We start from the raw sequence: 27675 nt of genomic DNA on the forward strand, positions 1-27675 counted from the left end.
GGGGTGGAAGGGTTAAATAATTATACCAGTCACAAGTATTTACCCAGGGGTTAGGTTAGCATATATAGAAGAAACAGACACACACACAGTGCTCCCAATTACGTCTACTTTATGTAAAGCCTGGTCAGTTACAAGTTGTACTTCAGATTATTCATATAGCACTTATTCATAAACGGCACCGGGTGCTCTCACTGGTAATGTAGGGGAACACTATTCCCATCATAGGCACCGCGTGCTCCATACATTAATAATAACCCCGCTTGGATTAGGGGAGACCCAGGCACAAAGTAGGTAGTTCATTGGGAATTCAAATAACAATACAATAATACAAAAATACAAAAGAAACCAGTTAAATGTGGGCCCCACGTTACCAAATAAAACCTACACTAAAGCCGACTTATATTGTTTGGGGTACCCCTTAGACACTGTGGGCACACGAGGTACCGTTCGTACTTAGCCAAGATGGCGGACCCACTCTTATCACCTCTCGTCCAGGTGACAAGATGGCGTCGGCCGATCCCGCGAGCACAGCCAGCGGGCTGGGGTGAACAGCATGGGTAGTGGTGAACTGGAGGAGCGTGCTGTGGTGGCGACCTCTGCTGGTGGGAAGAGGCGTCCTCTGCGGCGTCGGGGAGACGTCCACTGCTGGCTGCTGTTTGATGCTGGCGCGCGAGCTAATACTGTTTGGCTACCCTAAACACAGCTAAACTGCGGGTCTGAGTGCACCCTCCTGCTATCGGTTGTACTACTAATGCAACGTGGCTGACTGTACCACCGGTCTTCAGCGCCGCGCGCCCGGTAGTCTACTGGAGTAAAATGGAGCCATTAGCAGCATGCTAATACACCTCACACTTACTACTACATTTACATTTACATTTACATTTAGTCATTTAGCTGACGCTTTTATCCAAAGCGACTTACAAGTTCTGTACGACAAGCCATCAGGAAGGGCACAACTCTATCAGCTGAGCAACAATGTTCATCAAAGTGTTGAGTGCTACAGTGTAGGTTAGTTTATTAGGACAAGTGCATGACAGTACGGTTAGTTAGGGTTAGATTTTTTTTATTGTTTTTTTTTTTTTTGTTTTTTTTTTTTTTTTATTCAGATAATGGTTGAAGAAGTGCGTCTTTAGTCGACGGCGAAAGATTGGACGTGATTCGGCTGTCCTAACTGGGGTGGGTAGTTCATTCCACCATTGTGGGGCAAGGACTGAGAATAGGCGACTTCTCTTTGATGACCCTCCCGGAGCTTGGATAGGAGTAGGTCTGAGGCGGCCAGAAGATGCAGAGCGTAGGGGTCTTGAGGGTGTGTAGTTAGAGACCATTGACCGGAGGTAGGCGGGAGCGGTTCCCTTTGCCGCACGGTATGCTAGGTCGAGGGCCTTGAAGCGGATTCGTGCAGCAATGGGGAGCCAGTGCAGGTCCCTAAGAAGTGGGGTGACATGGGCCGACTTCGGTAGGTTTGAGATCAGGCGGGCCGCTGCGTTCTGAATGAGTTGAAGAGGCTTAGTGGCAGTGGCCGGGAGGCCAGCGAGCAGTGCATTGCAGTAGTCGAGGCGGGAGATGACTGTTGATTGGACGAGGAGTTGGGTGGCTTCTTTTGTCAGGAAGGGGCGTATCCTTCTGACGTTGCTCAGGAGGAATCGGCAGGTTCTGGTCGTCGCTGCGATGTGAGCAGAGAAGTTCAACTGGTCGTCGAGGACAACACCAAGGTTCTTGGCGGTCGGGGACGCAGTCACAGCTGTATTCTCGACTGTGATTGAAAGGTCGGTTAGGGGGGAGGATTTGGCCGGCAGGTGGAGCAATTCTGTTTTGCTTAGGTTCAGTTTGAGGTGGTTGGACGTCATCCAGGCTGAGATGTCGGACAGACAGGCCGAGATCCGCTCAGAGACGTGGATATCTGAGGTAGGGAAGGAGAGGAAGAGTTGAGTATCGTCGGCATAACAATGGTAGGAGAAGCCATGAGACGTGATAATGTTACCCAGTGATTTAGTGTAGAGGGAGAAGAGAAGGGGTCCTAAAACCGAGCCCTGGGGGACACCCGTCCGCAGGGGGCGGGTGGCCGACAGGGTCCCTCTCCATGACACTTGGTAGGAGCGGTCATTGAGGTATGATGACAGCCATGTCAGCGCAGAGCCAGCCACTCCCATTCCTGCGAGGGCCGCAAGGAGGATCTGGTGGTTGACTGTGTCGAAGGCTGCAGATAGATCTAGGAGAATCAGGACAGAGGAGAGGCCTTTCGCTTTTGCTAAGTGAAGTGCCTCTGTGACCGCAATGAGGGCTGTCTCTGTGGAGTGACCAGTCCTGAAGCCTGACTGATTAGGGTCTAGGAGGTCATTCTGTAAGAGATAAGCAGTAAGTTGGTTGGATACAGCACGTTCAAGTGTTTTAGAAAGGAAGGAGAGAAGAGAGACAGGACGGTAGTTGCCTATGACGGTAGGGTTCAGGGTTGGTTTTTTTATGAGCGGCGTGACTCTGGCTTGTTTTAGGGAGGTGGGGACCACCCCCGAGTTGAGTGAGGAGTTGATGGTTGCAGTTAGGAATGGGAGGATGTCTGGTGCTATGGTCTGGAGGAGTGGGGAGGGTAGCTGGTCCAGCTGGCAAGTAGTCGGACGGTTTGACGTTACCAGTGTCAGGGTCTCTGCTTCTGTAATGGGAGAGAAAGATGACAGAGTGAAGGATGAGGTTCTCGATTCAGCATTTGGAATGGGTGGGGGTTGGGAGAAGGAGCTGCGGATGTTCTCCACTTTTTCCTCAAAGAAGATCTCAAAGTCTTTGGCAGAGAAAGATGAGGGAGGGGGGGGTGGGGGGGGAGTGAGGAGGGAGGACATGGTAGCATGCAGTTTGCGAAGATTCTTGGCAGAGGCCTCGATCCTATGGTGGAAGAAAGAAGCTTTGGCATTAGTGATGGTTTTGGAGAATGTTAACAAGAGGTTGTGATATGTGTCGATGTCAGCAGTGAGGCGTGACTTTCTATACTTCCTTTCAGCTGCTCTCAGGACCTGTCTTTGTTCTCTCACTGGATCTGTCAGCCATGGACTGGGTGGGGAACGGCGGGCAGGTTTCTCAACGAGGGGACAGAGCTTGTCGAAGGAGGTTGCAAGGGCTGAAAGGAGGGTGGAGGTTGCCATCTCTGTGGAGAGAGCAGAGAAGGTGTCACTCAAAGGTAGAGCGGATAGTATGTCAGAGGAGAGGGTGGAGGGGGATAGGGAGGGCAGGTTGCGTCTGAGTGAGACTGTTTGAGTTGGGGTGAAGACCTTTCGGTTAAGCATGAGAGTTAGTGAGAAGGATATGAAGGAATGGTCAGATACATGTAGGGGAGTTACCGTGGTGTTAATGATGCTGGAGTTACGGGAAAATATGAGATCCAAGGAGTTGCCTGCTTTGTGGGTGGGAGGCATGGCAGTGGGAGTCAGGTCAAACGATTGTAGGAGGGAGACTACTATGACTGACTGAGATGAGTCAGGCAGGTTGAAGTCGCCCAGTAGAAGGAGAGGGGTACCATCTTCCGGTAAGGAGCTAATAAGCATGTCCAGCTCATCTGTGAAGTGATCGAGTGTACCTGGAGGGCGGTAGAGTGTAACAATGGTGAGATTGAAAGGATTAGAGACAGATACTGCATGATATTCGAGAGAGGATACTATAACCCGTTAACTATGGACGTTAGTCCTTCTTTCCGTTTCGCTTACTCACACACTAGCGCTGGTACTTCTAGGATAACACGTCAACTAGCAAGTACTTCTTATCACCCATCGCTCTCCAACGGGGCTCTTCAACATCACTCCTTCAACAGGGCTCTTCCTGAACACACGCCCGCTGCGACTGTTCATGGTTGAGTTCACTGCCGAAGAGAGCTTCCTGGTGCTCCGGCTCCCAGGTAATCCTCTCTTCCTCGTTGCTTCCCTCTCTCCTCCGCTCCACCTGCCACCACTGCCACCACTGCCCCCTGCTGGCAACCGCAACTGATCCCACTATAGGACCACTTCAGCACAGGAGAAAGATGCTTCAATGTTATTGTTAGTGATCCATAATGAAGCCGGAGAAGAGTAGCACCTCACCTCGTTATTAGACCGGGCGAGATATCAAAAGGAACACTGTTTATCACACTTTATACACACACAGGGAAAGTAACAGTTAGTCAGCACTTCTGAATACTTAGCAGAATATTCAGGATGCTACATTGGTATCTAGGGACATTTATGGACCTCAGGGAATGTATTCACAGTGTCAGAGATAGTGTGTCTATTACTAGGCTTGCTTAAATTGTGATGAAACAAAGGAGAATATGAATTATGATTTTTCTTTGCATATTTGACAGTGAATAACACCATGCTAATAATGACCAAACATTAAAAACTGCCACTGATCTCGTTCAGTACCTTCTTGAGATCATGTGTACAAAAAACCTAAGGAAATTATTAAAGGGAAGATGATTAAACAGAAGGTTCTGTAGATACAGTACTGAATTCTCCCATCCGGACCAATGCAATTTGAAATATTATTATAGAATATAGAATAGGAGGCCGGCTGATTGGGCAGTGTTAGAGGGTGGGAAAGCCGGTGGGTAGGGATTGGACGTTGTGGACAGCGACTCCTACAGGTCAGTTGATGCGCCTGTACAGCAGAATCAGGAAGTATCGGGGGCAACGTGAGCCTCCCACGCGTTACTCCTCGCCACTGAGAGATCGCGCTGTAAGGCTTGGTCCTCACTGCAGCCGACCAGTGGGAGGCGTAGTCTAGCAGTGTTCGAGACAGGGGAGGGGAGAATTGGAAATACAAAATTGGGATGGGAGAAAAATTGAAAAGTTGGAAAAAGTGGATAAAAAAAAGAATATAGAATAGGGGGCTTATAAATTACCTTATTATATCTTACGCGGTGAGTGTTGACAAGGTACCAGTTGTGGAGGAAGAATGAGGCAGATAATTGTTGATCTTCAATAGTGGTTCCTTTAATGTAGGAACAGTACACCAGAGCAATAGATAGCAATGACGCCGAACGTCTACAGTGAAAGCACACAAAAATAATATACCTAACTAATCCTGGAGAGAGAAGAGGGAGACAAAAAAGAAGAGGGGGGGGTGGGTAAACTCTCGCCGGAGAGCGACTTAATGCCGTTCCCCATTGAGAGTTCACCCGTAGTCCAATTAATGACAGGGTTGTGTGTGGCTAGCCAAGGATGGCCTAAAACAATGACACAGTAGGGAGACATAATAACATAAAATTGCACCCACTCCCACCCACCACCCGCCACCTGAATGTGCAGCTGAGCCGTGCATTGAGTAATGCTCACACTCAGGGCCGCCTCAGGGGGTGTGCGAGCAGTGCGGTCGCACAGGGCCTCGCGGGAAGGGGGGCCTCGCACAAAAAAAAATAAAAAAAATAAATATCTTTTATTTATTATTTTTTTTATTTAATTTTTTTATTTTTTGCGAGGCCCCCCTTCCCCCGAGGCCCTTTTTCATCACAGACCTCAAATCTAGTTTTGCTTATATGCTTATATATTTCACATTAGACACGTTTGTAGAATGTGTCTGACTTGTTCCTGGCTCTGAGGCTCTGCAGATACACTATTGGAGGCAGCTCTGAGGCTCTGCAGCAGAATTGGTTTCAATGAGGGGGGGGGGGTTACGGGTAAGGTAGCGTCTGACTATTTTGCGCGTGCAGCATTGGAGGTTATGCCAGCCAAGATGAAGAGGACATCGTTCGGCAGATGGACTGAAGATGAAAGTTGTTGCATGTTAGACAGTTCAGTCAGGCTAGCCATCCCGGCTAAAGACAGGGACAGCTAGTTAGCTTTAGCTACGTTATAATATTGAGTGCTAACGTGTGGTTCAGTCGGGATATAGCCATGATGATGTCGGCTAGTAGCTAGCTTAGCTAAAGGCTAACTAGCGTTAGCTAACCTAGAGAGAGCACGTGCAGCATTGTTATGCCAAGATGAAGAGGACGGTCGTTCGGCAGATGAACTTCGTCAACTCCACGCGGTTGTCTCCATCCTCTTGGACGTTTGGTGAGTTTTTAATGCACTCTATTCTATTCCCGCCGTGGATATCTCTATCTCTCTCTCTCTCTCTCGGGAGCCAAATGGGCCGACTAGCTGTTGTAGTAGTAGCTAACGGTGTGTGGCCTGGTGTCAGCACCTGGTGCAAGGGAGGTGAGCTTGGTGTTTCATTATAAGAATATCTCCATGCTCAAGTCGGCTATAGTCCGCGAGGGACTTGTTGCCGGCACCGCTATGGTAAACACCACTCTGTAGTGGGACGTGTATTGCTTTCTTTTTCCCTTCTCTCTTCGTATGAGAAGAGGAAAACACAGCGGCTGTCTGAAGTGTTGGCCTGTATTGCTTTTCTCACGTTGTACAGTTTTTCAGTGGTAGCCGCATAGCTTGCTTCTGCGTTAGCTAATGGTTAGCGATAGCCGGGTTGAGCTAACTGTTAGCCAGTTAGCTGTTTAGCTACGACGTTAGCTGCTCGTTTTCGCTCGGCTGGGAACGTTAGCTTGATGCTATCAGTTACCCTGCACATTCAGGGGCGACAGTGGCTCAGGAGGTAGAGCAGTCGTCTGGCAATCCGGAGGTTCCCGGTTCGATTCCCGCTCCTCCCGGGCAGCGTGTCGATGTGTCCTTGAGCAAGACACTTAACCCCTAATTGCTCCCGATGAGCAAGTTGGCACCTTGCATGGTTGCCTCCGCCGTCGGTGTGTGAATGTGTGAGTGAATGGGTAATATGTGAGTAACAAATTGTAAAGCGCTTTGGATAAAAGCGCTATATAAAAAAGCAGCCATTACCATTACCATTACCCTAGAGTTAGCTGTTAGCTTGTGCTACGACCATTGACATTAGCCGTGAGAATAGCAGGCCCTGGCACTCTGACTACGACATCATCTTTGACAGAAGATGTAGTCGGGCCTGCACCATGACAAGGCTCCGGCCATAGCTTCTTTTTGTCCCGCCAGCGAGAGGCCTTTCGTCAACGTGGAGACCTGTGTTGCGGCCTTTCGCCCTGCGTTCCTTGGTGCAGGTAAGATGTCCATTGGACATTACCCCACTCTTCCTTCCTTCCCCTCCCGAATGTTTTGTTAATAACGATGTTTTTTTCCAGGCAAAACATATGTTACTTCACAACATTTGGAGATACGACATGTGCTGTGTGTGAATTGTCTTGGTCGTTTGTGTAGCTTGGGTAGTGTTGGCCAAAGCTGTGTGTGGCCTGGTGTCAGTACCTGGCTACTCTATTTGCAGTTAGCCTATTTAGCTGATGTCGGCCATTGGCTCCTTGCTACTTTGTTTTCTCTGGTATAGACCCTCTTCTTTTTGGATTTAAGTGTTGATATTTGTCCTTTTGGATCTATGTATATTCATGTTGCCTTTGTGAAGTTATCTTTTCCTTCTGTTTTGTTCTTCCATTAAAAGTTGAATATCCTTTAGGGGCTCATCTTTGCTTATCTCTCTCATACATGCTCTCTCTCTAACACACACACACACAACACACAGACATGCTCTCTCTCTCTAACACACAAACACACATGCTCTCTCTCTCTCTCTTTCTAACACACACAGTCTGCCTATGGCGGCCTTTCTCGATGGCTAGGCTGTGCTCGCTGAGTCTGTACCTAGTCAAGGATCTTCAGTCACAGTGCTCAGGTATTCTGCCACTGTGTACTCTCTGTTTAGGACCAAATAGCATTTCAATTGATTTCCAATGTGTTTCTCTCTCTCTCTCCCTCTCTCTCTCTCCCTGTCTCTCTCTCTCTCTCTCTCTCTCTCTCTCTCTCTCTCTCTCTCTCTCTCTCTCTCTCTCTCTCTCTCTCTCTCTCTCTCTCTCTCTATCTCTCTCTCTCTCTCTCTCTATCTCTCTCTCTCTCTCTCTCTCTCTCTCTCTCTCTGTACACTGTATATTGACTGTAGAACGGGAGCTCTCTCTCGCTCTCTCTCTTGCTATATGTTGACTGTATCATGCCCAGCCTCGGGCAGCGCTATTATTTAAGAATATGTTGACTGTAAAAATCGTTTAAATCTCGCACAGGGCCTCGCATTTCTCCCAGGCGGCCCTGCTCACACTACCCAGTGGCTGTCCATCCAAGGCTTGGACGGGAATGGGCACCTTTAAAGTCTCCACTGGAATACCCCACTCCTTGACCAACCCAACATGAGATTCCCTGCTGCCCCCGAATCCACTAACGCCCTGGTCCTCTTGACGTCCCTTCCACACCCCACATTGACATAAAAAGAATTGCGGGAATCGTGTGCCAAAGGAGAATTGAGCCCACCTGCCAGCGCCTCCCCAAGACCTAGCGGGCCCCTCCTCTTCCCGACGGCGCCCAACAGCTGCCGAATCGATGGCCGGTACGTCCACACCGGAAGCAGCGTCTTTCTTCTATGAAGCGCCACCGACAGTGACAGCACCCCAAGCTGCATGGATTCATCACCCAGTGGCTCACTCGCGTAGTGCGGGAAGATATCGACACCGGAAGAAGAAGGGACCCGTGTTTGAGCAGATGTACCACGCTCCCGGGTCGGGTGGAAGAGGTGCACTGAACACCACGGACTTCACGGTGGTGAAAGTAGGGAAGGAGCTGGTAGTATGGCCATGGCCCCGCTTATGTGTGGGCGTGTGCCAGGCAGGTAAGGAGCGTGCATGTGGTTGAAAGTTTTCATGATAGCATATGATTAAAGGGACAGTTCCAATAGAGCAGAGCGCAAAGCTATAACGAAATATAACTGACAACACCTCTACTGTCATGAAACCAACCTATACTGTCCTAACACCACCTCTACTGTCATAATACCCAACTCTACTGTCCTAACACCACCCCCAAGACCTGACAAAACCTCTACTGTCATAGCACCCACCTCTACTGTCCTAACACCACTTCTACGGTCATAGCACCACCGCTACTGTCCTAACACCACCTCTACTGTCATAACACCACCTCTACTGTCCTAACACCACCTCTACGGTCATAACACCACCTCTACTGTCATGAAACCCACCTCTACTGTTATAACACCACCTATACTGTCATAACACCACCTCTACTGTCATAACACCACCTATGCTGTTATAACACCACCTATACTGCAGTGGAGGCTGCTGACCAACTTTTTAGGTGAAGCACAAATTATTATGTTATATTATATATTAAATTATATTTTTTAAACATCCCCAATGCTGCAACACCCCCATTCCTCCCAGGTGTCAGGCTCCTCATTCGCTTCCATTCATTTTGGGGACCATGTTTAAATATCATTCATACTTCTGAAGTATAAACAAACTATACTGCTGTGACAATTTCAATCAAACAGACCATTCTGAGTCAATGGTATGCAAAACTGTACATTGGAATATCTAACATGTATTTACAACCTTCCTCTGCACGAGGCCACAGATGGGTTTTATGTAACACAAGGACAATGAATGAATGAATGCATGAATGAATGCATGAATGAATGAATGAATGAATGAATGAATGAATGAATGAATGAATGAATGAATGAATGAATGAATGAATGAATGAATGAATGAATAAATGAATGAATGATGAATGAAAACTTTATTTAACAGATTGCAGAATGGGTACAATACAGTACGGCTCAATACACACAATTGTTAAGGGGATGCAGACCAGAGAAAGACTTTCGTCTTGTTTACATCAATTCAGTGCCACATTCACACAGTCCTCATATCCCTCCTAGTTACACACAGTCCTCATATCCCTCCTAGTTACACACAGTCATCATATCCCTCCTAGTTACACACAGTCATCATATCCCTCCCATACAATATGCACAACACAACAGACTAACTCGTCTTGCTCAATACTTGTTTATGAGTTTTAAGAGACAGCACTGTAATCGCTCTCAACCAAAGCTCTACTAGTTAACAAAGATCTCCACCTTGCTATCTGAAACACTGACACCATTATCAACCTAATAATATCAACCTGATAATATTGAAACATTATCAATATAACGTTAGCTACCAACTTTAGCTAACGTTAATGTAGCAGGGCTCCTAATAGCACAAGATACATTTCACTATGAATTGAAAATGGGGGACCCTGATGTAAACAAGACGAAAGTCTTTATCTGGTCTGCATCTCCTTAATAATTATGTGTATTGAGCCGTACTGTATATTGTACCCATTCTGCAATCTGTTAAATAAAGTTTTCATTCATTCACGCCTTTTGAAAAGTGACATGGTCGATGTAGGAGTTATGATGCGGTTTCAATTTGGTTACAGTAACGTTACACAAACTCACAACTGACTTACCCATAAAGATGGTATCTCGATCGATCTCATCTATCGTTGAATAGTGCAGCTTCTCCATGTGACGAGTCCGACTCGAGCCGCGTGCATTAATCCCATGGAAAATGTAAACAATAGTGCATCGCGAGCCAGCTTGTTGCATCAAATTGATATTTGGCTTTTGTCTCCCGAGTGAAGTTAGAACTACTACACTCCGGCTGGCTAACGTTAGCGTTAGCGTCCAGGCTAAGCACTGCAGGCTTTCGTTTTACAACAACTGAGATAAAAAAATATATAGATATCATCAAACGATGCACAATAAGTTCATGAACAATAACAAAACACTCCACCCTGGGCCTGGTAGCTGCGGTGGTAGCCCTTTAGCTTCTTAAACAAGTTAGCTTCTTAAACTGAGATAAAAATGATTTCGTAAACAAAGCTGCAGAGCAGCAGAACCGCAGAAGAGAAACCATTCTCTGATTGGATCTCAAGGCTGCCAATCATTCAACCTCCGTCTAGCTGCAGAGCAGCAGAAATGCCACATTCTCTGATTTGATGTCAAGGCTGTCAATCATTCAATCCCCCATTCAATGGCAAGAGTTTAAATGCACGGACCATGCTTAGATGACGTTAATAGCCTATTTTGATTGGCTATTATTTATTATTTATTTAATCCTGGGTCAACCTGTGCAGCCATCTGCACTAATATTTACTGCAGTCATTACTTCAGTGCAGGCCTGCTCAGAGCTGTCAATTTTGGCCATTTTGGAAAAAAATTATTCAATGGCATTTTTTACAGAGGAAAGCATTTCTAATAAAAAAAATAATAATAATAATAATAAAAAAAAAATATATATATATATATATATATGTAAATTAATAATAATTATGAATTATGAGTGAATTTGTGTTTCACGTGTTGTCATAGAGAAACCTCCACTGCTATACTGTCATAATACCACATCTACTGTCATAACACCACCTCTACTGCCATAAAACCCACCACTACTGCCATAACACCACCTCCACTGTTATAACACCACCCCCACTGTCATAAAACCCACCTCTACTGTTCTAACACCACCTCTACTGTTATAACACCACCCCCACTGTCATAAAACCCACCTCTACTGTTCTAACACCACCTCTACTGTTCTAACACTACCTCTACTGTCATAAATCCCACCTCTACTGTCCTAACACCACCTCTACTGTCATGAAACCCACTGCCACTGTTATAACACCATTTATACCGGTGGCACTCACCTCTGTGGCCATGAAATGTTTCGAGAGGCTGGTCAAGGATCACATTTGTGCCTCCCTCCCCAGAGATATGGACCCTATGCAATTTGCATACAGGCCAAACAGGTCCACTGACGATGCGGTCTCCCAAGTACTGCACAGCACCCTCTCTCACCTGGACCGTCAGAAGGGGGGCTATGTGAGACTGTTGTTCATTGACTACAACTCAGCGTTCAACACCATAGTCCCCACCAGACTGGTGGACAAGCTGATCGAGCTGGGTCTGAGCTCCGCTCTGAGCGCCTGGATACTGGACTTTCTGAGTGAAAGACCCCAGGCGGTCAGGGTGGGGGGTCAGACCTCCAACACCATCACCCTGAGCATCGGGTCCCCTCAGGGCTGTGTTCTGAGCCCCCTGCTGTACTCACTATACACACACGACTGTGTGGCCAAGTTCAGCTCCAACTCCATAGTGAAGTTTGCAGACAACACAGTGGTGGTGGGGCTGATCTCGGACAACGACGAGAAGGCCTACCGGGAGGAGGTTGAGGTACTGGAACGCTGCTCCTGAACAGCCTGCTCCTGAACATTGGTAAAACCAAGGAGCTGATCGTGGATTATAGGAGAGGACAGCAGGAGACACACACACCACTGAGGATAAACGGGGCCACGTGGACAGGGTGAGCAGCTTCAAGTACCTGGGGGTCCACATCTCAGAGGATCTGACATGGTCAACACACATAGACACAGTCGTAAAAAAGGCGAAGCAGCGCCTCTACCACCTGAGACAGTTAAGGAAGTTCAGAGTATCGGGGAAGATACTCCAGTCCTTCAACGCCGGAGCTGTAGAGAGCATCTTGACTGGAAACATGCCGAGCGTACCACGGGTATTGCACTACCTCCCCTGCAGGCTCTATACAACAAGAGGGACAAATCCAGAGCCTGCAGAATAATGAAAGACCTTCACCACCCCAATAACATCCTGTTCCAGCTGCTGAGGTCAGGCAGACGCCTGCGAACACCAGCTACTAGGACAGAGAGGCTTCGGCTCAGCTTCTTCCCCCAGGCCATCAGAGCCTTGAACAATGAACACTGATGGTCACAGAACACTGAACTCTCCACACACAAGCACACATTAGCACACACACGACACGCACGCTGTGCACGCTCGCACACTAGCAGCCACTTTAACATGAGAAAGCACTCACTCATGCTGCACACGCCCACACTTATGGCCACAAAGGAAAGGTCACTTTAAAAATAGTATAGTAACAGTGTATTGCACTACCAAAGGACCTAGCATGTCCTTCATGCTCTGTAAATAACTATGTACAAATACCGTGATGTCCCACTATGTTACCTGTTTATTGCACAATGTTGTTTATTGTTTATTGGATTCCATTATATGTTGTACTACTGTATTGCACATCGTTGCGGGCAAGACCACCCGCATTTCATTGTATACTTGTATGCCGTGACAAATAAAACTCTTGACTTGACTAACACCACCTCTACTGTCTTTACACCACCTCTACTGTTATAACACCACCTATACTGTCATAAAACACACCTATACTGTTATAACACCACCTCTACTGTTTTAACACCACCTCTACTGTCATAAAACCCACTTATACTGTTATAACACCACCTCTACTGTTATAACACCACCTCTATTGTCATAAAACCCACCTCTACTGTTATAAAACACCACCTCTACTGTTATAACACCACATCTACTGTCATAAAACCCACCTCTACTGTCCTAACACCACTTCTATGGTCATAGCACCACCTCTACTGTCCTAACACCACCTCTACTGTCATAACACCACCTATACTGTCCTAACACCACCTCTATGGTCATACCACCACCTATACTGTCATGAAACCCACCTCTACTGTTATAACACCACCTATACTGTCATAACACCACCTCTACTGTCATAACACCACCTATACTGTTATAACACCACCTCTACTGTCATAATACCACATCTACTGTCATAACACCACCCATACTGCCATAAAACCCACCACTACTGCCATAACACCACCTCTACTGTTATAACACCACCTCCACTGTTATAACAACACCTCCACTGTCATAAAACCCACCTCTACTGTCCTAACACCACCTCTACTGTGATAACACCACCTCTACTGCCATAACACCACCTCTACTGTTATAACACCACCTCCACTGTTATAACACCACTTATACTGGTATAACACCACCTCTACTGTCTTTACACCACCTCTACTGTTATACCACCACCTAGACTGTCATAAAACCCACCTCTACTGTTATATCACCACCTCTACTGTTATAACACCACCTCTACTGTCATGAAACCCACTGCCACTGTTATAATACCACTTATACTGGTATAACACCACCTCTACTGTCCTAACACCACCTCTACTGTTATAACACCACCTCTACTGTTATAACATGATGATGTTGAACAGGCCTGGAATTACTTTCATGAAAGCTTCAGTCATATTGTAAATAAACATGCCCCCCTTTGCAAATTCAGAATTAAAGGGTGTGACAATCCATGGTTTACAACCGAATTATCAGAAGTGCGTCATGAACGTAACTCAGCATGGGCCAGGGCATGTAAGTCAGGAATAGAGACTGACTGGCTTTATTTTAGACAACTGAGAAATAAATTGACCCCTCTCCTCCGAAAAGCAAGGGTGGCGTTTTACTTGTCTATGACCATTAAATCACTGTCTGCTAACTGTAACTCAATTAATCATCCACCCAGTGTGCTCATTGATGGTAGCAGGGTAACTGACAAAACAGAAATGTTAAATTATTTTAATAATCATTTTATTTCCTCTGGTTTCTTGTTCAACTCTGGAAATCCCTCTAGAGTATCGCCAATTACTGTTAAGGCCACTGACCATGTTCAGGCCTTTCATTTCACACCATTTACCACAACACAGGTTCTAAAAGCTCTAAAATATCTTCTAATCTCAGTGTACTGGAGCCGAGGTATGATATTCCTAGCCGTCATTGCATCACAGACACTGAGTTAACAAAGCTACAAAGCTACGAGTTACAAGACGAAATATCCGGCGAGCGTCATTTGAGAAGCCATTCCGCTGATGGTGAAAATGATTGACCACCGTTGTAGCCAAGGAGCGTCTGCTCCGAAAGCGATCCCAGATGAGCACTGATTGCAACAAGAAGGAGGCATAAGAAGATGAACAAGTTCTTTGTTTTGACTCACGCATCTGAATGAATGTAAGTGGACACACATTATTGCGGTACACACAACCTTTGTTAAACACAAATTTTCCATGGGATTTTGATCAACTTTGGACCTGTACTATAAGACTTCAGGCTATGGAACCATTATATTGTCCAGCTCCTACCTCTCAGCTGGAACCCACAAGCAGGCATCTAGCAACAAGTCAACACAAATATCTTATTTCAGTGTGTTCAAACCTCTGTTTCTCTAATACATTACCACTCAAAGTGATTCTTCTTTATTGTGTAAGACACTTCAGAATGTTACCTTTCGAAATAGACCAGACTCATGCATGTACTATAAGTATAAAGTATAATAAATCGCTAATTACTTTGCTTATGCAATCGTCAGGCGTTTTATGCTAAATGTGGGGTAAGCTTAAGGGGTTAATAAGTCGGTATCAGTATTTGGTATCGGCAAGTACCCAAATGTCAGTAGGGGAGAGTGGGGTGAGTAGTGCCAAGGGGCATGTAGTTCCACCCCTGTTATCTAGAAAACCATAGAAGAAGTTGGTCATGTGACAACATATTTTTGAAGAGGCATCCATTTCACTCAACCTGCAGAGAAGGGAGACACCTGGCTTGAGAGGTAAGCACATTTAAGTTCAAAAAACTGTTTTTTGCCCTCCAAAGTAAAATTTGTATGATCAAGGTTTTTTTATTGCTGTGTTTGAACAATTATAGACAACTTTGAAAACAGTTCACATATGTTTTAGTGCTTTAGTAAGCTACACCATGAGTCTATACAGTTAGCATGATGCTAGCTCAAAACAGCGGCGGGATGCATTTTTTTCAAAATGGTAGGCTTGGGGTGATTTGTGCCAAAGGGCCTGGGTTAAGTTGTGCCAGATATTCTCTTTGTTAAGTTGCCCCAACTTATAATTATTAACTATATATATTACTTTATTGTATTTTATTGTTATTGTACATTGCATTCTTGCATTTGATCACTAAAACTATGTGATATTCTTAATTTTAGACCAAAATCCATCATGCCACGCAGATATACAAACGGAAGACAGACAGGGTTTCAACTCCTCTTGAGAAGTTGGAAAGAGCAGTGAAAGAGGTGCAACAGGGGAAGACTATACGTCAGGTTGGAAAGGAGATGAAGATCTGCAGGATGCGTTTACCGCTTTTGAGATTAAAATGATCTGTTTTACGTAAAATTATCAATGGCACAATTTACCCCAGTGTATTCTCTCTAATGTCACAACTTACCCCGCACCGGGGGCAAGTTGTGCCACAAAACCACTTTTTTTTCTAAAGCTATATTTCTGAAACAGTTTATTTAAGATCCAAAGTGATTGTCCCCAGGGATGCACAACATCCTAAACTATTATGTACATATTTTAGTTGGGAGCATTACTGTAATCCCCTTGCTTTAAAGGCACTTTAAGTAAAAAGTGGCACTGCTCACCCCACTCTCCCCTACTCGTATTCGGTCAGCAAAAAAGTGGTATCGGGACATCCCTAGTTGATTTTTCAGATTAAGGTTTCCAGCAATTCCTGTATAAATGTCCCCTGTCTCCTAGTTCCTCATTGTCTGTGTGTGTGAGTATGAGTGGCAATTACAGGATTGGAACTTGGTGTGGAGTCAGGCCCCAAGCTTCCACGGCTGCCAGCTAATACTACTCATCTATCGACAAATATCCAGCTCTATCTCCAAGAGTTCGCCAGATTGTAGATTCACCTAACCCAGTCAATATGTTCTTGCTCCTCATCATATATTTTACCCGTCTCAAGTTTGTCCTGTCCTGACTTCTGCCTGTCTCCATGTCCAGACCCTTGGCCTGTCTCCTGCCTGATGTCCAATCCTGCCCTACCTGGTGGGCCGACTACCCTGTCTTGTGTGTCCTCACCTGGAAACCCTCTCTGGTTCTACTCTACCTCAACCTGAACTACCCTACCACCTGCTCCTCTTACATTAAACACCCTTGGAACCGGTTCTGTTGTCTTGCTCGTCTATCTGTGCTAAAGTCTACCAGTTGGACCTTAACACTCACAGCCTTGTCTTATTAGGAGACCTTAACTGGGATATGCTGAAACCACCAGAGAAAGTCTCCCTGCAACTTGATTATCTTAATCTCTCACAAATTATTTCTACTCCGACAAGATATGATACCAAGCAGTCAGAAAAGGCAACTCTTATCAATGTTATACTCACAAACACAACAAACAACATACAGTTTTCTGTAATGACTACAGTACAGTACAGTACTGTACACATTTTAGCGTGACATAATAAGACCGCCACAGAGTCAGGCGTGAGAAAACCAGACTCCACAGAGGCGTCGCACACAGGTGTCACACAAAAGGCTGCTAGGTGTGTTGGTTGACATCGACCTGCATTAAATGTAGTAAACTGGCATGAGAAATGTAGGAAATTGGTAAGCGGTGGTACGTTGACGGAAACCACAAACGATTGCGGACATGCTGCGCAGAGTCCGGTCCACTCACAGTACGCCTGACTCTGTGGCGGCCTTAAGATGTGTACTGTACATACTGTACATACTACTATAGGGCAGCGCATACAGTATCTACTATCTCCTAATTAAACAAGTAATTAGAATAATATGTTCATTCATTACATACATAAGCTATACAGTGTGCGTGTGTGTGTGTGTGTGTGTGCGCTGAACAGTTGGCCAGGAGCGAGCAACAAGAAGGTATAAATATGGAATATTAATACAGTCTATTCCACTATAGCTATACGTGATTATCTTCAGTTCTTATTTATTTATCCACTGTATTGGTGTAGTGTTTTTAGTTATTTTCGGACATCATGATGCCGCTTGAGGCATGACTGTAAATGCAACAAAAAAAAATTGTATCATACAAATTTTGTCATATTTATTATTAGTATGATTATTTAATTCCAAGGATGTCTGTAGAGTTGACATGAATGCAATCACCATGATTCCTCCCAAATAAAGCCCGGAACACAGCGCACACCAGTCTGTCCGACTTAGGACTGCTCTTCAACACTCCTAAATCCTGGTCTTAGTTAAGACTGAATCCAGGAGAAGGGACCGTTCATGAATCCCAAAATCGGCCCGAAAATGTCTTAAGTGGAGCTAGGACAACATTAAACATCTTTTGTCTTAAATCCGTTGGTGAATGAGACCCATTGTGATTATGAAGTCCTCTTATGCAAGTGTCCGTCTACTAGAGTGAGAGTGAGAGCAACAGGCAGAAATCTCCTTCAGACCGCTGTAAAGTTGTACCTTGCTACTCCGCAAGCTAGAGCCTCTTGCTAGCACTTGTCACCAAAGTCGTTGTACCCAGTGGCGGCTGGTGAAAATTATTCTAGGTGGGGCGGTGCCATATTCAATCAGTTTCAGTAACTACAGAACAGTATATTGTTATAGAGACTAACTTTTTTTGCTGCGGTAGAACATCACATACGAATATTGCCCAGTCAGTGGGGCAATATTTCTAGCGCCCCAGAAGAGAGAGGGGATGACAGGACACACAAACAATGATTTATATTTGATATATTACACGTTATTGTGCACACAAACATACTTAAAATGAGTAATTATTATTTATAAAAAAAAAATATTAATTTGTTTAGCGGTCGAAATCTACTATTAGAGAAAAATCCAAAACAATTTCTTTCTTCTTTCTTCTTCTTTCCACCAGGGGGGGGGCACCCTAGCGCCCTCTATGGACCAGCCGCCACTGGTTGTACCGAGTGACAGATGTACTACATGTAGCTAGTTTACAACTGTTCACCTGTCTGCATAGCAAGGTACTAGTTAATTTATCAATGTCCACCTGTCTGCCTGACAAGGTACAAGCTAATTTATCACTGTTCACCTGTCTGCCTGACGAGGTACTAGCTCATTTATCACTGTTCACCTGGCTGCCTGACAAGGTACTAGCTCATTTATCACAGTTCACCTGTCTGCCAGTGCCTACAGAGAGTGGTGCGCTCAGCTGAGCGTACTACGGGTATTGCACTACCACCCCTGCAGGTCTTTATTATAACAAGAGGTGCAAATCCAGAGCCTGCAGAATAATGGAAGACCATCACCACCCCAACAACAGCCTGTTTGACTATACAATGCATCACTGTGCCTCACTGCATCACTGAGCACAGAGTCACAGCTTCCAGGGCCCTCATTTATCAAGTTTTCTTAGAAAATGTTCTATTTCCACACGTAAGCACAGAATTTAGAATGTGTGCACGCACAAAAAAAACGGGATTTATCACACGTGCGTACACAGGTCCTACGCACACCTGTCATGATAAATATCACCTTGCTCCTACGCTGAGGCTCGTGCACACTTTCACGTATTTGCATACCAAAACCGCCCCGATTAACCATATACGGTAATGGAACACCCCCATGAAATGTGGAAAAATGGACTAAGCCGAGGGAAGCGTGTTATGGAGAAATATGTGACAGGCTGACAGACGTGTACACGTACGGTGATGTCGGATATGATATCTATTAACCATTGCTGCCTGGGCAGCGCAAACACTAATAAAGACTGTGCTGGAATATGACTGCCTTTTTCCGTTTTGTTCGATTAATACCCAGGGATTAAAGTTCTCCTCAATTTTATTCCAAATCGCGACGGATTTTCCGTACATTTTCTACCTGCTGCATATGATTTCTAGAGGCATACAATCTATTTTGATGTCAGTATTGGGTAGCCTATGTAAACAATAATACGAGAGCATATACAAGAACAATGAATCTCACTGCCATGTATGATGTAGCCTATACGCCATGTGTAGCCTGCCTATGTGATCAATACAAACATGAACTTGAATTCCATCATGTTTGTGTGCGGGAGCTCACAAGGCTGTTGTCACAATGGGTGGTACAGTAATAACAGTCTACAATATCACGATGGACCATGCCATGTAGCCTATGTTCTATTATGACATGATCTGTGATGACAAATGTTCTAGAATGTTTGATTATGACATCATACTCTGACAGCATGCCTATGTGATCAATAAAAACAAGTTGAATCCCATCATTATATTTACATAGTCTGTCCACTATGTTTATTACTTTGTTATCCCCCCCCCCCCCCCCATCTATGTAAAGCGACCTTGCATGGGTCTCTTGAAAGGCGCTATATAAAATGAAGCTATTATTATTATTATTATTGTTGTTGTTATTATTATTATCATGTCTGTGTGCGGAGCTCAGTGAAGTTTCAACGGAGCGAGGTAATCTATTGTAACCAACAAATTGAAGTAGAAAGCATTCCGTTGTGGCCAATCTTATTTGGAAACATGACACAAAATAATAGTATGTCGCTTTTTATTTGAAACAATATTTAATGGTGTTTGGAGGTGGGTGTTCTGCGTCTGCCCCCCGTGCCAAACAAGCAAGCCAACCTCTTGTTCCCGCATGAGCCCGTTATAATTACACTACCGTTGCTATTTTACAATGAACTATAATGAATTACGGGGCATACAGAAGTTGAACACGCCAGTGTTGGAAGTAATGCACGAAAGCTTATTCCCGCGTTGAAACTAATGCATGAACTGAGGAGCTCATATGCCGTCCGTCTGCAGTAACGATCTTCTACCACAGGGCGTCAGCTAAGCATGCTCCGAGCTGTGCGTAAATATAAGCACAAATCAAGTTCACGTTCAAATTGATAAATCCCACACTTTGCTTAGAAATGGTCGTACGCACAGGTTAAGCACATATCTGTGCGTACACAACTTTGATAAATGAGGGCCCTGGACTCTTAGTTTTGAAACAGCACTGTGCAATATTACACCTACTGTAGACCTCAGTATATTTTTACTGTATTTATTTACTGTATATTTTATTGCATTTTTATTCTATTTTATTCTACTCTTATCTTAAAGGAAAACTCCAACATTTTGGGAAATTAGCTTATTTAAAGTCTTCCCTGGAGTTAGACAAGAAGATACATACCTTTTTTGTCTCTGTGCATGCATTTAGCTTAGGGAACAGTCGCTCCGTTAGCATAGCTTATCTTCATCACTGGAAGTGAGGCGGATCCGGAGCCTCACAGTGTATAGTTTGATTGATTGATTGAAAAGTGTATTAACAGATTGCAGAATACACTCCAAATACAACTCCAAAACGTTCATGTAAACATGTTGTGACCTGTGTATTCACCACGTGGAGAAATAAAAGATAATTGAATTAGACAATTACGTTTTATAAGCAAATATACTCTGAACTATTTAAACGTTTATTTTGTACATTATCTAATGTTAACACGAACCTAAACTAACGTTACAACTAACCTAAAGTTAGTTTAGGTTCGTGTTAACGTTAGATAATGTACAAAATAAACCCCAGAAAGGAAGTCATTATATATGCTTTACAATCCTCCTGTTCTGCGTTAGCTCCGGTTAGCTCAAAGTGTCTGGTATAACAATATACCAGGGCTTGGATTACTGTTTTTTAAATTGGGGAGGCTTTTAATCGTCAAGGTAAGAGGATTTCAAGTCATGGTATCCATAAACTTCAATCGGTTCGGATCTTTTGAATGAATGAGAATGTAAACAAACACAGCGTCACGTTGAAATCACTGGCTGCGCTCAGAGAGTAGTGGTTGGGCAAAAAAATTGTTCAGAGTATATTTGCTTATAAAACGTAATTGTCTTATTCAATTATTTTTTATTTCTCCACATGGTGAATACACAGGTCACAACATGTTTACATGAACGTTTTGGAGTTGTATTTGGAGTGTATTCTGCAATCTGTTAATAAACTTTTCAATCAATCAATCAAACTATACACTGTAAGGCTCCGGATCCGCCTCACTTCCAGTGATGCAGCTAAGCTATGCTAACGGAGCGACTGTTCCCTAAGCTAAATGCATGCACAAAAAAGGTATGCATCTTCTTGTCTAACTCCAGGGAAGATGTTAAATAAGCTAATTTCCCAAAATGTTGGAGTTTTCCTTTAAGCAATTTGATTTGATTTGTTTTGTTATTCTTATTCGTGACCTGTTTAAATGTTTAAATGTTTAAATGTTGAGCGATTTGCAGTGTCAAATTTCCCTTGGGATAATAAAAGTATTTCTATTCTATTCTATTCTATTCTATTCTATTCTATTCTATTCTATTCTATTATATTCTATTCTATTCTATTCAAGCTGCTGCGGTCAGGCAAACGCCTGCACACAAACTAGGACAGAGAGACTTCGACTCAGCTTCTTCCCCCAGGCCTTCCCCCAGGCCTCCTTTACCAAGATGAGGAGTCAAAAGAGAAGAAATAAGGACACGTTGCCCTGGTTGAATGATGGATGTAGGAGACAGATGAAAGAAAGAGACCTCCTGCTCAAAACATTTCTGAATTCTGGCCTGGCTGACAGGCAGACAAACAGACAGAAATGCACTTCAATGAGGAATCAAGTAATAAATACTATGCAAATGGCCAAAGCAAATAATTTTATGGACATGATCAAATATGCTAAAGGGAATGGTAAGATAATTTGGAAACATATTAATAAACTAATTGGTAGACAAAACAAACATAGCAACAAAGAATTAGAACTCAAAATTAATAATGAATTAGTGAAAACCCCACTGACTCTAGCCACCCAATTCAATTGTTTCTTTTTTGGATTCTGTCCAGGAGATAACACAGTGTTTTACCCCATCTGATGCCATCCATAGTGCTATTAATCATGCACAGCCTATTGTTAATTTAGAGGAAATAACAGAGTTGGAGGTGACCAATATTATTGGTACACTAAACAGTTCCAAAGCTAAGGATGCCTATGGGCTTGATACCAATTTTTTGAAAACCCATATATAGACTCTTTGGTCCCCCCAATCACACATCTGTTAAATTTTTCCTTCGGGGAATCAACTGTTCTATCAGCATTGAAGGTGGCCACGGTTGCCCCAATCTTTAAATCTGGACAAAAAAATGACATTGCTAACTACAGGCCAATCAGTATTCTCCCGGTCATATTTAAAGTAGCTGAGAAGTGGGTAGTAAAGCTATTGAATGAACATCTAAATAAAAGCTGTACCCTCTCGCACCCCATGCAATTTGGGTTCCGCGCCCATCATTCAACAGAATCAGCAAACTGTATGTTCTTAGAAAAAGTTAAATACTCACTGGACACACATTTCTGTGATGGTGCCGTCTTCGTTGATTTGAAGTGGGCATTTGATACTGTCAACCACCAGGTTCTATTGTCCAAACTTTAATTTCTCTGAAAGAGCTCTCTTGTGGATGAAATCATATCTATCCAGTAGAAAGCAATGTGTTTGTGTTGATGGTGTCAAATCTCCCACTGTTATACAGGCCTTCCACAGGGTTCAAGTCTTGGGCCAATACTGTTCTCATTATTTATCAATGACCTGATGCATGCCAAAACACCAATGTCCAAATGTATGCTGATGACTGTGTAATCTTTACATCTGCAAAATCAATACAAGATGCTTCTGCAACTCTGACATCTGCAATGACTTGTGTTCAAGACTGGCTAACAAAATCATGTCTTTCACTTAACACCAAGAAAACAGTGTGTATGATGTTCACAAAGTCACCAGTAGAGGTCACTCACTCTAATGTGTTTCTGGGAGAGGCGGAGCTGGACATTGTAAACGAGTTCAAGTATCTTGGGGTCACATTGGACTCTACATTGACCTTCAAAAGTCATGTGAAGAAAGTAACAAACACAGTCAAGTTTAACATAGAAAACTTCAGGCAGATCAGGCCCTGCCTGCCAGTTGATGCTGCAAGGATGTTTCTGCATTCAATGATTTTTATCACACATTGAGTACTGTTTTATCAACTGGTCTCTTTCACATGTCACTACTCTTACACCAATAGAATTACTATACAAAAAAGCCATGAAAGTATTTGATAGGAAACCAAATTAATTTCATCACTGTAATATTTTAGAAAAACATAACATTCTAAGTTTCATGAATTTCCGAGTTCTCAAATATACTTGCTTCATGTACAAGGTTCTGCATGGACTTGCCCCTCCCCCATTGAATGAGTTCATCCAACAAAAAGGAGACACTGGCATTACCACCAGGGCCATCAGTAGAGGGGACTTAAGGTGCCTTTTCGGTATACTACCATTGCTAAAACTGTGTTCTCTGTTAAAGGTGGTAACTACTGGAATAGCCTACCAGTTGTTATTAGAGAGTGCCCCACATACTCCATGTTCAAGACCCATATTAAACTGCATCTTAAGGCAAACCAGAACTGTGATAATTTTGTATCTGATTTAGTTTATGTAACTTGTTTCTTGTTTTTATTGTTGTTTTTATCATTGATTGTCACAATGATTTTACCCTAAGCAGGCTATTTATTTATTGAAAGAGTTTTGCTGTCTCCTGTGTAGTGTAGGACTACAACTCCCAATGTTATTGTGTCACGTGTCTTGCTTATGATTGGTTACTGTTACGTTAACCAGAGGCGCCTCGGAGCGCTCTGTGCCAGAGTAAGGTAGCACCCAGAGGGACTGGCTGTGGTTCTACTGTTTACCTGCATTAATACCAACTGTGAATAAAGCACAACTGAGCACTACCACGGTCTCTTCTATTAAGATATAACATCCTGTTTAGGGACTACGGGTGTAAATTAGCTCTTGCTACAACCCTGCATGTTTACATTTTGTATTTTGTACTTGATGTTCATTAACATGTGCTGTCCCTATCAAATAAACTATCAAATCAAATCAAATCAGAGTCTTGAACACTGAACTCTCCACACACAAGCACACATGAGCACACACACAACACACATACTGTATACGCTCACACACTAACAGTCACTTTAGCACGAACACACACACACACACACACAGACACATGCTGCACACGCTCGCACTCAACGGTCACTTTACACAATGAAAAGCTCACTTTAAAAAAAAAAACGGGAGTGGTTCTTGTATAGTAAATAGATGGATATAGCAAGATAGCATAAGGATATAATAGTATAACTGTAGATTGTATAGTATTGTATAGTAGTGTACATAAGACCCAGTGCCTCATCCGTAGCTAACATTGTATTGCACTATCGCAGGACCTTAGCATGTCTTTTACCATGCTTTTTGTAAACTTGATTGTACATTATACATCCCCAACGCTGCAACACCCCCATTCCTCCCAGGTGTCAGGCTCCTCATTCGCTTCCATTTATTTTGGGGACCATGTTTAAATATCATACTTGTCATACTGAAGTATAAACAAACTATACTGCTGTGACGATTTCAATAACACAGACCATTCTGAGTCAATGGTATGCAAAACTGTACATTGTAATATCTAACATGTATTTACCACCTTCCTCTGCACGAGGCCACAGATGGGTTTTATGTAACACAAGGACAATGAATGAATGAATGAATGAATGAATGAATGAATGAATGAATGAATGAATGAATGAATGAATGAATGAATGAATGAATGAATGAATGAATGAATGAATGAGAGAGAGAGACAGAGAGAGACCACGGCGGGATTATATTAACACAACAGAACTGAATAAGAGAGAGAGACAGAGAGAGACCACGGCGGGTTTATATTAACACAACAGAACGAATGAGAGAGAGAGAGAGTGTGTGAATGAATGAATGAATGAAAACTTTATTTAACAGATTTCAGAATGGGTACAATACAGTACGGCTCAATACACACAATTGTTAAGGGGATGCAGACCTGAGAAAGACGTTTGTCTTGTTTCCATCAGGGTCCCCCATTTTCAATTCATATAGACATTTATGACATACACAACATACATGACATTTATGGCATAGGGACATATAGGTATTTAGTACTGATACATGTGTGTGTGTGTGTGTGTGTGATGTGTGTGTGTGTGTGTGTGTGTGTGTGTGTCTGTGTGTCTGTGAGTGTGTGTGTGTGTGTGGGCGTGCGTGCATGTGTGTGTGTATGTGTGTGTGTGTGTGTGTGTGTGTGTGAGTGTGTGTGTGTGTGTGTGTGTGTGTGTGTGTGTAGGTGTGTGTGTGTGTGTGTGTGTGTGTGTGTGTGTGTCTGTGTGTGTGTGTGTGTGTGTGTGTGTGTGTGTGTGTGTGTGTGTGTGTGTGTGTGTGTGTGTGTGTGTGTGTGTGTGTGTGTGTGTGTGTGTGTGTGTGTGTGTGTGTGTGTGTGTGTGTGTGTGTAATAACAAGCATACTATAATCACAGGTGTATTATGGTGCAGTGCAGGGTCCATGTGTGTGGCTTGTGTCCAATAACAATAGTCCATGTATCTTTTGTGTGTGCGTGTGTTTAAGACTGTGGTCTTTGATCATGAGAATGTTATAGTTCTTCTTTCTACACATGAATGAATGAATGAATGGATGAATGAATGAATGAATGAATGAATGAATGAATGAATGAATGAATGAATGAATGAATGAATGCATGAATGCATGAATGCATGAATGAATGAATGAATTAATGAATGAATGAATGAATGAATGAATGAATGAATGAATGAATGAATGAATGAATGAATGAATGAATGAATGAATGAATGAATGAATGAATGAATGAATGAATGAATGATGAATGAATGAATGAAAACTGTATTTAACAGATTGCAGAATGGGTACAATACAGTACGGCTCAATACACACAATTGTTAAGGGGATGCAGACCAGAGAAATACTTCCGTCTTGTTTACTGTACATCAATTCAGTGCCACATACACACAGTCCTCATATCCCTCCTAGTCCTAGTTACACACAGTCATCATTATCCCTCCCATACAATACACACAACACAACAGACTAACTCGTCTTGCTCAATACTTGTTTATGAGTTTTAAGAGACAGCACTGTAATCTCTCTCAACCAAAGCTCTACTAATTAACAAAGATCTCCACCTTGCTATCTGAAACACTGACACCATTATCAACCTAATAATATCAACCTGATAATATTGAAACATTATCAATATAAAGTTAGCTACCAACTTTAGCAGGGCTCCTAATAACACAAGATACATTTCACTATGAATTGAAAATGGGGGACCCTGATGTAAATCAAGCCTCATACGGTTCAGTTGAATAGGAGTTAGGTAAGTCCTATGAATAAAATTAAGATTAATCTGTTGATGATCCGGGTTACGTGACGATAGCCGAACGTTTGCCCAGACTTCCAAAATCTACTTCCAAGTCTGGTATATCCTTCCTCCAAACTGAGTCTAGGGGAAGGACTTCATACGAAGATGTAAGTAAGTGACGGTAAAAGTCAGAGACAAAACCTCTCGATGTCTCCCTTTCATAAAATAATTTGTGATATCAAGTGGTTCCTTTAATGGGACTCCATGAGCCTTCAAACATGCTAATAACTCTCTGTAGAAGTAATATGTGGAACTGGTGAGGTTAAATTTGTTATGTATATCTTGATAGCTACAGAAACCCCGTTCGTTGAAGATATCTCCCAATGTATGTATGCCAATCTTTTCCCATTGTTGTGCAATAAGGAGTGTATTGTTATTAAATATGGGAGAGTGTCTATGCCATTTATGTTGGTTAGTAAATGTTTTTTGTGTTTCACGCCATATCCGGATCATATGTGTAATAAGAGGGCCAAATTGCACGTTGCATTGCTTAATTGATAGGTTGGTGTATACTACATCCTGCAATCTATGTGGTGCCACAATGTTTTCTTCTAATGTTCTCCAGGATACGGATGCTTGAGAATCAAACCAGGTGATCAGTGGTCTTAACCCGTGGGCGGAGAACAAAAGGATTTAAATCTCTCACAAATGCTCAGGAAGTCCCGTTTTTCAGAAATCTGTAAAAATAGAACAAAGACAATTTCGAGTGCATATAGTGTAATCTATATGTATCCTTACTTGCTAAACGTAATACGACTTGTAAATATGTTTAATTCTTGCTCAATTGTATAGTTCTAAATTATCCCTGTATTCCCCGAACTACAACGCGTCACGTACATGCACGCGCGCACACACAAACAGCG

Source organism: Notolepis coatsorum, assembly GCF_963971535.1.
Source record: "Notolepis coatsorum genome assembly, chromosome: 11".
NCBI lineage: Eukaryota > Metazoa > Chordata > Actinopteri > Aulopiformes > Paralepididae > Notolepis > Notolepis coatsorum.